A 15,081-nucleotide genomic window follows, 5' to 3' on the forward strand; every position below is an offset into this window, starting at 1 on the left:
ACAGTAGCCCCCACATTTATCCATGTTGCCACAAATGGCAGGAATTTTTCCTTTTCTAAGGCTAAATAATATTCCATTAATATACATAGCTTGACTATTGTGTATAGTGCTGCAGTGAGCATGGGCGAGCAGAGAGAGCTCTTTAATATCCTATTTTCAATCCTTTTGTATGTATATCTAGAAGCAGGATTGTTAGGTCGTATGGTGGTTCTGTTTTAAATTCTTTGAGGAAAGGGACAGACACCCCAATATAAACTAACACTATGTGTGTCAACTGAAAGTGCTTAGGCTTCTACCCAGATGGGAGACACATTAACAAAATAAAAGGAAGGGTTCCAACTTGTTCATTAAAATTCAAAGTCTTTTGTCTTATTGATTTTTTAATCCTATCATCCTAAGAGTACATAAATATGTGCATGGCTGATCTAAACTCTTCTCCTTTCCATGTGATTGGTAGATTAAACATTATTTCTTCTTGTATAAGCAATAATGAAGAGAACATAATCAGTACATGCACATTACCTGTAGAATCAATAATTATTTTGAAATGTGATATAAACTAAATTTTGAATAATAGATTTTTTCATATTATAGCCATTATAATACCTAATATTAATGCTTTACATGTACATACCTCTTTACAGTTTATATTTTACTGGAGTTGAATGATTTTCAAAAGTTAGAAACCTCAAAAAACTTTAGGACTGATACCGGACCTAGGTTTTGTTTCTGCAGAGCCAAGGCTGTTTTTACATAGCTCACCAAAAAGGGAGAACCACTGTGGAGTGAAATTTCTTTGATATCTGAAACAATACTGTCGAAGCTTAAAGGTATTATCCAAGTTGTCATAAGGCTATTATTTCTCTACATTATAGAACTGAAAGACAGCCTTAGTGGCTCAGTGCCATGCTTAACCATGCTTTACATTGTTTAGGACTGGAAATGTGCCTGAAATATACATTGTTTTATTTTCCCCCCAAATGGCTTCTGTAATATTTGAAATCTGACAAGCAACCCAATGATTTCCAGTGTAACTGTGAAGTTGTTAAAGGCCCAGACAAAGAGTCAAAACAAACACCTCAACCAACAGATAGCAGAGAAAGCAGACTTGAGTGAAGAAATGGAGGGCGGTGGGGCAGAGAAAAACAACTTCATTGACAATCTTAGAGATCTTTGGCCTCTCGAGCAACCTTTTTGATGCTCCCCAATCCATTTCCAGCAAGTCTGATATTTGGAATGGGGCCCACAAAAGACAAACTGTGGGTTTATGTTTCCCACAACTACACAGATAGAAAGAGGGGACAATGGACCACATCTTTGCTTCTTAGGACAATAGTTGCTCCTGACACCCATGATCCACTTTCCTACCTTTTGTTCTACCTCACTGGCTGTTCCTTCTAAGTTTTTACAGCTAGTTCCCCCTGTTCTTCTTAACTGTTAAGACGGTTGTCTTCAAAATTTTGATCATGCTTTCCCATCAGAACAAAAATGGAAGCATATTTCTTCTCACAAATGAACATTTGTTTTTTTTAATTTTACTATGTTTAAATACACATAGGCAGGTATATAAATCAAGAAAGATAAATACTAATACACATAAAAGGATTAGCATTTTTCTTTCACACTCCAGTTAATTGTGCTGAATCCCTCAGGCATGCCAGTGGCACAATGTGAGACCACATCTTAATCCTTAGGTTTCCCAGGGTTATATGCTCTCCTCCTAGGTGACATCATCAATTTGGGTGGACTTGAATATCATCTTTAGTTTGGTAAGTACTCAATTTGTGTCTCCATTACAGACTTCTCTGAACTAGAATCCTGTGTGTTTATCTGTATATGATACAATTCCTTGGCCTTCATACATGCATCTTTGACTCTTCCCTTAAAATATCTCCTCTGCCCCAGCCCTCATATACCCTAAATCAGCATCTTATTTCTACCTACTAGGTTAGTGAGAAATCAGCATTAACATGATCCTTTAATTTTCTTCCTTTTCTACATCTACTCCACATGCAAGTGATGCACTATGATGTCCATCTTCACAATTTATCTTGAATTTGCCTTCCTTTCCTCTGCTTCACCCCCACATGAAGCTAGATTATCTCTGCCTTCTTGCCGTCTTGGGCCATAATCTCTCATTTACCATTCCTCAAGAGAACAAAAGTGATCTTCTCAAACTGTCAGACAGATAAGGACATTTTCATTCTTGACTCCCTTAATGGACTTTTCTTACAATTAAAATGAACTCCAAACTCCTTATCGTGGCTTACACTGCACTGAATTACTGAATATACTATATTTCTATCTTTTTAATGCTCAAGTCACATTTCTCAGTTCATATATTCTAGTTTATGCCACTGTATCTTTACTTTCTGAAACACCTTAGTGTCTTTGCACATGCTTTTTTCCCACTTTCTTTCTTCCAATTCTACACCCATGGCAGATTCATGTCAATGTATGGCAAAACCAATACAGTATTGAAAAGCAAAATAAAGTAAAAATTAAAAAAAAAAAGATAATGAAGAAAATAACTCTTCCCTTTATCTTGCTAGGCATTTGTTTCCATTTAGATATCATATGATGTGAAATGAATCACCAGTCCAAGTTTGATGCATGATACAGGATGCTCGGGGCTGGTGCACTGGGATGACCCAGAGGGATGGGATGGGGAGGGAAGTGGGAGGGGCGTTCAGGATGGGGAACACATGTACACCCATGGTGGATTCATGTTGATGTATGGCAAAACCAATACAATATTGTAAAGTAATAGCCTCCAATTAAGTAAATTTATATTAAAAAATAGATATCATATGAAATGCTACCACCTCCCACTCCTATCTTCATTACCTCGCAGAAAGTTGATGCTCATGTTAAACCAGTAATAGAATTCAACTCTGCAATGAAAAAAAAAAAAAGGAACAGGTTGCTGATGGAAGCGACAATATGATGATTATGAAAAACACTATGCTGAGCAAAAGGGCATAGACACAAATAAAACATTTCTGTGAAGTTAAAGAATAGCAAAACTATTTTTCAGTAATTTAAGGAAGAAGATAATTGCCTTTACAAGAAGGTTGGAGTTGACTGGACAGAAGGATAGGGAACTTTCTGAGGTAATAGAAAGTTTCCACATTATGTTTGAATTGTAAGTTACATGGATGTATTCAGTTCTCAAAACTGAACCATTGAATCAATTAGATTTGTGCATTTTATAGTATGTAAATCATGCCTTAGTTGGAAAAAATAGCAATATATTTATTCCCAAAATTGTATCAGCAGTTGATGTTCCTTGAGAGATTTGATTTTATTTTGGGGGGCTCCAAAATCACTGCAGATGGTGATTGCAGCCATGAAATTAAGAGACGCTTACTCCTTGGAGGAAAAGTTATGACCAACCTAGATAGCATATTCAAAAGCAGAGACATTACCTTGCCAACAAAGGTCCATCTAGACAAGGCTATGGTCTTTCCACTGGTCATGTATGGATGTGGGAGTTGGACTGTGAAGAAAGCTGAGCCCTGAAGAATTGATGCTTTTGAACTGTGGTGTTGGAGAAGACTCTTGAGAGTCCCTTGGACTGCAAGGAGATCTAACCAGTCCATTCTAAAGGAGATCAGTCCTGGGTGTTCATTGGAAGGACTGATGCTGAAGCTGAAACTCCAATACTATGGCCACCTCATGTGAAGAGTTGACTCATTGGAAAATACGCTGATGCTGGGAGGGACTGGGGCAGGAGGAGAAGTGGACGACAGAGGATGAGATGGCTGGATGGCCTCACCGACTTGATGGACGTGAGTCTGAGTGAACTCCAGGAGTTGGTGATGGACAGGGAGGCCTGGCGTGCTGCAATTCATGGGGTGGCAAAGAGTCGGACATGACTGAGCGACTGAACTGAATGAACTGAACTGTGTGTACATGCATGTATATGTTTTCTATATTTATAAAGTTTTAACAGATGTTTGGTTCAGTTAATAATCATTGACTTATGGCATGCTGCAATTCATGGGGTCGCAAAGAGTCGGACATGACTGAGCGACTGAACTGAACTGACTAAGTGTGATTTCTGGATACTAGTGTAAGTGAAACTCACTTGGCCATGTTTGACTCTTTGCCACCCCATGGACCATAGCCTGCTGGCTCCTCTGTTCATGGAATTCTTCAGTCAAGAATACTGGGCTTGTTAGTCCTTTCCTTCTCCAGGGCATCTTTTCAACCCAGGGTCTGAACAAGGTTTCCCGCATTGCAGGTGGATTCTTTACCACCTGAGCTACCCTTTTGACCACCTCCTCCAATTCCCCTTCCCCGACTCCCCACCCCTCCTTCTCCTGCCTCTGGTAACCACTAGTCAGATCTCTTTTTCAGTGAGCTTGTTTTATTGTTTTTGTTTTTTGTTTTTTTTTCAGATTCCACACATAAGTGAAATAATAAAGTGTTTGACTTTCTCTGTCTTATTTCCAATTCTCACTGCCCAATTCTCTTTATCTGAGAAACTGACTAAATCAGTTGTAGACAATAACTACTGTGTTATAGGACTTCAAAGTTTGAAGTAAAGTGCATTCATACTGCAGAGAACTTTCAAAATTTCAGTGAAATAGGTCTCTGTGACTAGTATCCAGCTGAGCTACTCACTGAAAAAATGTTTCTCAAAGTAGTCTTTTCTTTAGAGTCTTGTTTTTAATATTTGTTCCCAAATATCACAATTGATGTTCCCAAACCTCATTTAAATTCAGTGTATTGAAAGGCAATATACTGAGGCAATTCAATATACAGGAAAGAGTACTGAGTTGAGAATTTAGAGACCTCGGTTGAAGTCTAATCATTAATCCATTATTTACCCTAATACTTACTCTTTCTAGACTGCAGTTTCTTAAATTCTAATATGTGAAAATTGAATCTATTTTTCATGGTTTGGTTCAGTCAGTTTCTCAGACAAACAGTACTGGGCAGTGAGACTTGAAAATAAAACAGCAAAAGACAAATATTTTATTATCTCACTTTATGTGTGATCTAAGAAAAAAAAGTCAAAACTGAAAAACCAAACTCATTGAAAAAGACATCAGACTACCAGAGGTAGGGGAAGGAGGGATAGGGAGTGGGGGGTGGGGAATTGGAGTTAAGTGGATGTTAGCAGGACCTATTGTGGTAATCATTTCTTGAGATATATAAGTCAAACCATCATTCTGCATGCCTTAAACTTATACAGGGATGTATGTCAATTATTTTTCAATAAAACTGGAAAATAAAAAAAGAAAATAATATCTGAAACAGAGTATCAAATTGGCAACCATGAATTAAAGAGGAAAGGTTGAGTGGGGCTACAGTTAGGACCAGTAATGCTAAGGTAAATTCCTAAGTCAAGCTAGGATTAGCTATCTCCCAAAATATTCATTCAAAGCTAGTAAGTTAAAATAGAGTATTGAGCCGAAGAAGACAATTCAAAAAGATTCAGAGCAGAACCACAGTAAAGTCATACCCAGCTTGGGGATCAAAGCCATAAGGTAGTAGCAGGTGTGTGTGACATTGATTTTAACTCGCTAAATTATATTTATACCTTGGATCTCTGAAAGTTGATACTCAATTGTTTTGATATCTTTGTTTATAACACACGTGAGTTGTATGACCTCAATTATCTTTTTTGTTTCATACTTTTATGAATGAGAATATAATCACAACAAAAGTTTTTAAAACACCAGGAAAAATGTTTGTTCAGAAAAATATAGTACATATATAAACAAAAAGATATAGCATGTTATTAGCACTTAGAAAATAACAAATTCTTAGCATCTTTCATATTTAAGTTCGTAACTGAAGATGGTCAGATGGGTGAGAAAGGAAAAAATAAAGACACATTTACTTTTACATTCACCTGCTAGATGTGTTCACTGTAGGCTCCCTTATATATGTGAGGCCTGGGCCTGGGTGACTGCAAGTACAGTTGTCAAGCTTTTTAACAAACTGGATAACCATTTGTTTCTGCACAGCACATTATCTTTACATAGGAGCAATCGGCAGAAAACGTGAAGTAGCCAAGCATTCTGTCCTACAAAACATCACCTTAACAGTTATCCATCATTGCCCAACTGTTGTACAACTGTGTCTACTGCACACAAATACATGAAACTAGAAATATGTTTGATAAATAATTCTTTAAAAAATTATTTTCACCCTAAATTTCTCTGTATCGATGCAGATCCAGATTACCATTTAAGTCCAAAGGTAAATAACACATGTACATACACTTATAACTTCAAGTAGGTCTTTATTTTTAAAAGAATGATGGCAATAGAGTCAATCACTAGACAGTCTTTGACTACTCAGAAAGAAAAGGCTACACACATTTTCTTAAGTCCAGAGGCCACAAATTAGATAACAATCTGTTTCCTGTCAAAGAAAATGCAGTATCTAAAGATAAATGAAACTTTGCCTCAGATATTCAAACCAGTAACAAAGCTGTTCATCTCACTAACTTAAAGATATGTGAATAAAAGAAACAACAACAACAACAAAAACCATTATGAAATGAAGCTTACTGCTTGAGGCAAAATTCGAAACAAGTAAAAAGTTACACAATGTGTTAAAGAATAACCTTTTCAACAGATAGTGGCTAATTTCAAAGACTGATCACCTGAGATGTGGCTCCTCTCCTTCCGCTGTCCCCCTCATTCCCTTCCACCCCACCCCCCTCCTAGTTTTCAGGTTGTTCGTTAATTATTTTCCTAATATGACACCGCTCCTTCCTCTTCTGGAAACCTGGAGGGATCTTTTGATTGTCCTCAGGAGCTGTACTTTCTTCCTGGTGGAAGGCTCCTGGTTCTAGACCTAGGCGTGGTTGCTGAGGAAGATCTGGCCTCCGAGGAGGACTTGCTACTTCCAGGAGAACTTGATCTCGAGGATGATGGAGAATTATCACAGGAGCGAGATGGACACTGTGAACGGCTGAAGTGAGATCGGGCCTGAGATGGCGATCGGCTCCTGGTGCGGGACCTGCGGCAGCGACCAAGCTGTGGCTCTGGCGTGCTTGACTCTGGGGAGGAGTGTCCTGGCTGCGGCCTTGGTGGAAATCTAGGAGGCGACCGTGGCGTGCCATCTGCACCCGCAGCTCACGGCCATCCAGCATGACCCCGTCTAGGGCGTCCATGGCCTCCTTGGCGTGGCGCTTCTCCTGGAAGCGGACGAAAGCAAAGCCGCAGTACTCTAGAGTGAAGCGGTCCCGGGGGATGTACACATCGCCGATAGGCCCATACTTCTCGAAGATGCGCCTCAGGGTGCGGTGTGAGATGCGGTTGGTCAGGTTGTCCACCTTGAGGGAGATCAAGTCGCCCACGTTGGGAGGAGGGCGCCTGTAACTCATGACCTTTGCGAGCTAAGCGGGGAGCCCCCGCAAACTGAATTCTGAGCTAGCTGCAGTCTGCAAAGGTTGCAAGGACGACGCAGGCTCTAAGTTTGCCTTGGCCTTGCTCAGCCTGAAGACTCTGCCTCTTTGCGTCAGTTGACTCAGCCGGTGGCTGCTTAGACACCCCCGAATGTTGAACGTCGGTCCGCGCGGATTGTCTCCAGAGCTCAGACTGCTGGAGGAACAGCTCTGTACCAGTTTTTCTTTCTTTAAAGTGAAAGTTCATGACTATAACATCATTTTATGACCTTTCCTATATATGTCTAAACACCCAGTTTTAATTATGGGCAAAAGTATATACGTATAGATGTAATTATGTGACTAAGTAGATGGCAGTGCTGATTCATGTATGCTGAAACCATTTGTTTGCTGAAGACAGAAACAAAGTTTCAAAACAGATCATGAACAGATAGGTTGATTCAGTAACACTGACAGGCAGGAGACCATGAGAGCCACCTACAGGGTATGAGCTGTAATCAGAAATTCAGCATGAGAGCTCTTATTCTGCTTGAAACAAATAAAAAAATAAAAGTCAAAGTTATGATCTGTCATTCCAAATTGCATAATTGAATATAACTCAGATTACTAAAATTTACTGTTTTCTTATTAGTTAACGAGATATACTTTTTGATGGAGTAAATTCATTTGATATGACTTGCATTAAAAAATGCTTTTAGAATTAATAATTATATTTCATCAGATTGTTGGCAAGGCATCTTTTCTCATGAATCATGTCTATTAGGCTCTAATAAGTGAGCTTGACAGTAATGGGGTAGAAAATAGTAGTTTATTAATTATTTCTCACCTTCAGTGAGCATTATGTACTCTTTACAAGTGTCAAAGAGAGGGAAATTTTCCCCTCTATCCCTCTTGAGTTCTATTGGCTGGATTGATAAGAAAATTCGCATAAGGCAGATTAACGGAAAAAGGAACACTTTAGTTCTTGTGCACAGAAGTCTCACAGAAATGGCACCTAAGAAATAGCCAAAGCAGGCAACTTTTATACTCTTTAGGTAAACAGTAAATTTATGAGGGATTGACAGGGCAAAGAATTTAGGCTTTGGGTGGTTAATTAGAGAGGACTTAAAACAGTGTGGGCTTGGGGTAGTCAATTAAAGAAGTAACAAGGTTTGTGAATACAGGCTTCTCAGACCAAACTCTCTCTCTCTCTCTCTGGCGATAAGGGTGTCCTTCAGCCTCTAGATGCAGGGAGAGATTCATATTCTGCTTTCAGAGAGAGAAAGAGAAAGGTCTTAAGTGTCCCTTTGTTGGCCGTTTCTTAAATAAATGTGATTTAAAATAATCAATATGCTGTTGAGGCATATGGGGCCCTGAGCCCCAACAAAAGTCACTGCATCTTCTGCATGTTATTAATTCCTATGTATGTGTTCTGGTTTTCCACTACTGCATAGCAACCTACATCAAAGTTTAGTGGCTAAATTTTTTATCATTATTTTATCTCATAATTCTAAGACACTGAAATCCAGGCAGTAGACTGTAGGACTCGTTTCTTCACTGTATCCACTGAATTAGCTAGGGTGACTGGGATGGCTCTCTTGGAACTACTGGGTGTTAGCTGGTTCCCATCCCCCATCCCCCCAGCCCCTTTATCAGAGCCTCTCCGTGCAGTCTGGCAGATTTCTGCTCTAGTTAGATTTCTTAGATAATGGCCAGGTTTATAAGAGACCGTAGTAGAAGCATCAGTCCTCTTAAAGTCTAGTACCAGGCCAATATATAGTATCAGTTCTGCATCTCTTCTATGAGATTCCATTGTCAAAGCAACCATGGGCCAGACTAGGTTCAAAGGAAGGAAAAAAGGATCTCTCACTGAAAAAGTGTGAGGATTTGTGGCCATTTTTAGTCTACCATAGTCAATTCCCTGGACAGATAATATCAACATTCTCACATTAAAACATACATCCACCCCCTTTCAAGACCATTAAGCTCTTATTTTCTTATGATAACATATGACCATCTCGGACTTTGTCATTTTAATTAGGTCTGGATATAGAAAACACTTCAGGTGTATTTCCTCGAGTTTTATTCCTCTTAAACAGAAGACCTGTGGGATAAAATGAGAGGTTATCCCACATATAATACTGAGATGGGCATGAAACTGAAACTCTTAGTTGCTCAGTCATGTCTGATTCTTTGCAATGCCATGTACCGTAGCCTGCCAGGCTCCTTTGTCCATGGTATTCTCCAGGCAAGAATACTAGAGTGGATTGCCATTTCTTTCTCCAGGGGATCTTCCCAACCCAGGGATCAAACCCCAGTCTCCTGCACTGGCAGACGATTCTTTACCATCTCAGCTGCCAGGGACGCCCTAAGATGAACATAGGATGGCCTTAGTTGACAGTTCTATTCTAAAGGAGGAGCAGTTCACAGTAATTTTAAAATTCTAATGGGCTTTTGATTCCAGTTTCTTGGTTTAGGGCCCAGGCCCATTCTTGGGTCACCAATTAGTCCTTTAATATCTTAGTTCAGCCTTTGAGTCATCCTGCTGCTGCTAAGTCGCGTCAGTCATGTCCGACTCTGTGCGACCCCATAGACGGCAGCCCACCAGGCTCCTCTGTCTCTGGGATTCTCCAGGCAAGAATGCTGGAGTGGGGTGCCATTTCCTTCTCCAATACATGCATGCATGCTCAGTCGCTTCAGTGTGTCCATCTGAATCATCCTGCTGCTGCTAAGTCGCTTCAGTCATATCTGACTCTGTGCGACCCCATAGACGGCAGCCCACTAGGCTCCCCCGTCCCTGGGATTCTCCAGGCAAGAACACTGGAGTGGGTTGCCATTTCCTTTTCCAATGCATGAAAGTGAAAAGTGAAAGTGAAGTCACTCAGTCGTGTCTGACCCTCAGCGACCCCATGGACTGCAGCCTTCCAGGCTCCTCCGTCCATGGGATTTTCCAGGCAAGAGGCCTGGAGTGGGGTGCCATTGAATCATCCTGTCTTCCTTAAAAGGTCTGTGTTTGTAGCTAAGTAGCTTTCTTAGTGTGTGCACAATGTTGAGAGTACCAAGTATTCTTTTCATTCTGAACTGCGTCTGTCCCTTTTAGTCTTATCCCATGGTGCTTCTAAAAAGCACAAAATTTCCCTCTCCCTTTCTCCCTCCCACCCCTACTCTCTATTGGGCTTGCCTGAGATTCTTATTGGGTGTTCACTCCATTAAACAAAATCTGCATTCACATTTCTTTCTAAGATAAGACCATATCTACCTTGGGCCACCTCTGTCTGAGGCGAATGTAGGTGGCCTAGCAAAGAGATATGGAGAGGAATGCTCTGAAACCATTCTAAGACCTTAAACACGGACTGTATAGCTCCTTTACTTTACTTCTTTGCCCTGAGACTACATGTTACTTTTCCAGGATTTACTTTTTGCTCTGAGGTCGTTGTTGAACGTTGATTCTTTTCTTAGCTTGGAAGTCTATCCTGGGCATTCTATGTTTTATGTACATTCTTTTCTAAAACTGAATAATTCCTTCTTTAGTTTATCTCTTTCTTATAGTATCAGAGGCATTTAAAGAAGTCAATCATTATTTTTTTTTACTCTTTCTAGATATCTCCTTAGCCAGATTCATGAGTTTACTAGGTCCACTTGCCATTTTCCAAAATACTCCAGGTGATAGTTTTGCTAATCATTTTGCAGTAAATAACTTACAGTCTAGTCCTCCATGTATTCATTGACTTTCTTCGAAGTGTTTCAAAGTTTGACAGAATTATGTCATGGTCCACTGAGGGACACATAATATGCATTTTTTTAGTTGTTTAAGCTCCTTTATCACTTTCTCAATAGAAAGGATTTTAGTTCTTAATTACCTCAGTTTCCCTAAGAGAAACTATTCCCAGGTAAAGGTGAATTGATGGATGTGCTGTGCTTAGTCCCTCACTCCTGCCTGACTCTTTGCAATCCTATGGCCTGTACCCTGCCAAGCCCCTCTGTCCATGGGGGCTCTCCAGGCAAGAATACTGGAGTGGGTTGTCATGCCCTCCTCCAGGGGATCTTCCCAACCCAGGGATGGAACCCAGGTCTCCCACATTGCAGGCGGATTCTTTACCGTCTGAGCCACCAGGGGAGCCCAAATTGATGCATCGGTTCAGTTCAGTTCAGTCACTCAGTCGTGTCCAACTCTTTGTGACCCCATGGACGGCAGCACGCCAGGCCTCTCTGTCCATCACCAACTCCCGGAGTTTACCCAAACTCATCACCATTGAGTCGGTGATCCCATCCAACCATCTCATCCTCTGTTGTCCACTTCTCCTCTTGCCCTCAATCTATCCCAGCATCAGGGTCTTTTCCAATGAGTCAGTTCTTTGCATCAGGTGGCCAAAGTACTGGAGTTTCAGCTTCAGCATCAGTCCTTCCAATGAGCATTCAGGACTGATCTCCTTTAGGATGGATTGATTGGATCTCCCTGCAGTCCAAGGGACTCTCAAGAGTCTTCTCCAGCACCACAGTTCAAAAGCATCAATTCTTTGGCGCTCAGCTTTCTTCACAGTCCAACTCTCACATCCATACATGACCACTGGAAAGACCATAGCCTTGATAGTTTGTCCCAATTAATAAAAATAAGAGTGTACATGTCAGAAATGTTCAAAATTGTATGCACTTTTATCCATTTAAAGCAGCAGTCCCCAACCATTTTGATATCAGGGACTGATTTCATGGAAGACAGTTTTTTCCACAGACCTGGGGTCAGGGGGATGGCTTTGGGATGATTCAAGTGCATTACATTTATTGTGCACTTTATTTTTAGTCTAATGCCACTGCTGATCTAAGAGGAGGTACTGGTCTGATGCCTAGAGGTTGGGAACCAGTGATTTAAAGGACTCTGCCTTTACATAAATTAGTTTCGTCAGAACAAGACATATATTCTTCATGAAAATTGGATCTGATTTATGTCAGAAAGGAGAGGATGCTGAACTAGTTTGGAGGGACTTAGATTCGTGTCCTACTGGTTGGATCTCCTTGCATCCCATCCTGAAGGAAATCAGTCCTGAATATTCATTGGAAGGACTGATGCTGAAGCTGAAGCTGAAATCCTTTGGCCACCTGATGCAAAGAACTGACTCATTGGAAAAGACCCTGATGCTGGGAAAGATTGAGGGCAGGAGGAGAAGGGGACGACAGAGGATGAGATGGTTTGATGGCATCACCGACTCAATGGACATGGGTTTGGGTGGACCCCGGAAGTTGGTGATGGACAGGGAGGCCTGGCGTGTTGTGGTTCTTGGGGTCACAAAGAGTCGTACATGACTGAGCGACTGAACTGAACTGAACTGAACTGATACTTGATATTGCTATCAAAAATCTATCCATAGGCTAAAACTACTTTCAAAAAGTATTTGTTATTCAGATAAGATTGTTAGTTTGTTTTTGAATTAGGTCAAAATAAATAAATATTTTAAAACCTAGAAAGAAAACACAGAGAAAATTCTTAAGATAGAAATATTAATGTTCACCATCACAGTACTTGATGCTGTGTATTTAAACTGATACACTGTAATGGAAAAAACAGATCAGGTGGAGCTCAGATGATTCTGGTATAAATCGTAATTTCTGATTTGTCAGGGCAGATAGAACTATGATTTGGAAGATCAATATATAATAATAATTATTATTATGTTAATAATACTACTCAGCAACTGTGTTGAGACAAACTAAGTAGCTATGTAGTTTGAAAGTCAGCATGTTAAGTTAGGTGTATGATAAAAGCAGCATATGCTGGTAGAATGAGAGAAGGTAATATGAAGTCAAGTTAGAGCTATGAGATATTGGTGGTTGTTCGAGCAGGAAGCATATTGTCTTCTAAGAGCTTCAGTAGCAGGAATTAGGGATTCCATTCTTGGTAAAAATGGCAGATTATGATGTCATAATAGGCCTAGAACTAAGACATTTAAGGCATTTACTTGTCTTGTTCCTCTTCAGTTGCTAAGTCATGTCCTAATCTTTGTGACCGTCACGGACTCATTATAATCATTTTCTGGGTACAGGATGGATCCTAGATAAGACATCGTCCCAGTTTTCTTTTGCTGCATAAGAAATTAGTACAAATGTGGTGGCTTAAAACAACCCCCCTTTAATAGCTCACAGTTCTGTAGGTTGGGATACTGCCATGCAGTGGCTTGGTTCTCTGTTCAAGGTCGTAAAGGTCTGAACTCAGCATTTAAATACTTGTAAGATAATTCTAACATCTAACTCATCCTGATTTGGCATCATTTGTCATTTCTTATTCAAGTTGCTATGTATCAAGTCGTTATGGTATGAGTAGTGATATTTTATTGTTTTTTGGACATTTTGGCTATTATGTTAGGATACTTTGGTCCCTATTTAAAGTTGTTTTGTTTTTATTTTAGCAGGCCTTTCATTTTTATAGGTTTGCCACATAGTTCCTCAACTTTTGAGGACCATGGTTCCATGACAGTCTAGTTTTCAGAACCTATATGGTACCTTTTGTGTTGTGCAGGTGGAGCTACTTCTGGTCCCTCCTCATGCTGCTTATGGGGTCAGAAGCGGCTTCCCCAGGATAGGCCACTTGGTGCTGCTGGTGGGGGAAGGGAATCGCTGGACCACTTGATGAAGAGTACTTCCTGTGCCAGGCACTTGTGACAGGTTCTCCCTTGACTGTAGAGAATGAAGGGTACTTACCAGGTTGAAAACTTTCTGTGGAGGTACCAGGAAGTTTCCTAATGTCTCTGGATAGGGGAGAGGAGTCTCAGGCCCTTCTGAGGAGGAGAGCATTTTCCAAGTGTGCACTTTTTGTGGTGGGATCACTTTTTCTGGCTAAGAAGCCACTGGTGTGTATGGGTGGTGAAGGGGAATCTCAGGCCGAGTGGGGAGATCACTTTATCTGGGCATTTATTGTCAGCAGGGATTTTAATTGTTCCCTCTTTTAGGTTCTGCAGTGCTCATTTGGTATTTGTGGGATTCCTATTTGATGTGATGGAGGAAGAGCCCATTTGAGCCACTTCCTGTTACTAAGTTTAGAGGGAATGCTGGGTTTAGGTCACATTTCTTCTTGGGTAGAGGTCATAAGGTGCCCTGACATGAAGTTGCTAGTCATTCTAAGGGTCCCTAGCCAATTCACCTTCTTCTTTAGACCTTTCAGAGCTCACATTTGGTTGTCTCATATTGTCTCCAGGATATATAGTTGGGCTTGTAAATGGGGAGCAGGGCAAGAGGAGCATAAACCATCTTATATGGACTAGAAGTCCTCTCTGTGCCTTTTAAGTGCTCACCTGATTGGGACATGCTCACTCTGGATAATTTCCCAATCAACTGTGCTGTTTATCGTAATCTAATAATGGGAACGATACTCCATCACATTTACAGGTCTCATACTCAAGGAGAAGGGCTACTACGAGGATCATTAGGCGTCATCTCAGACTTCTGTCAACCACAGAAGGTGTATGTGAATGTACTGAAGCATTAATTAAGCAATTACCATCCTTTGGAAGACTGGAACCTGTTAGGATAGTATGAAAACCAAGGACTTTTATAATTTTTCTACTCACAGTAGATGAAGTACACCTGGTATCAGAAATGCTTAATAAAAATCAGAATATTAAAACAAATTTCAGTATTAGTTGATGTCAGTTTCAGAGGTTTGACCTAAATCTTCATGTATGGCCATGCAGATATCTGCTATGTGAAAAATATGCTAGCTGAAAGGTGAATTTAAAAACTTC

General features: G+C 40.4%; 1 protein-coding gene and 1 pseudogene across 1 annotated transcript in view; one reads left to right on the forward strand and one right to left on the reverse strand.

Moving 5' to 3' along the window:
* Positions 1-15,081, forward strand: part of DMD (dystrophin) — a 1,795,368-nt gene that overhangs the window by 621,056 nt on the left and 1,159,231 nt on the right. The window lies entirely within an intron of this gene.
* LOC138071029 (serine/arginine-rich splicing factor 2 pseudogene) lies at positions 6,774-7,351 on the reverse strand (annotated as a pseudogene).

Source organism: Capricornis sumatraensis, chromosome X, assembly GCF_032405125.1.
Source record: "Capricornis sumatraensis isolate serow.1 chromosome X, serow.2, whole genome shotgun sequence".
In the NCBI taxonomy this organism is placed as follows: domain Eukaryota; kingdom Metazoa; phylum Chordata; class Mammalia; order Artiodactyla; family Bovidae; genus Capricornis; species Capricornis sumatraensis.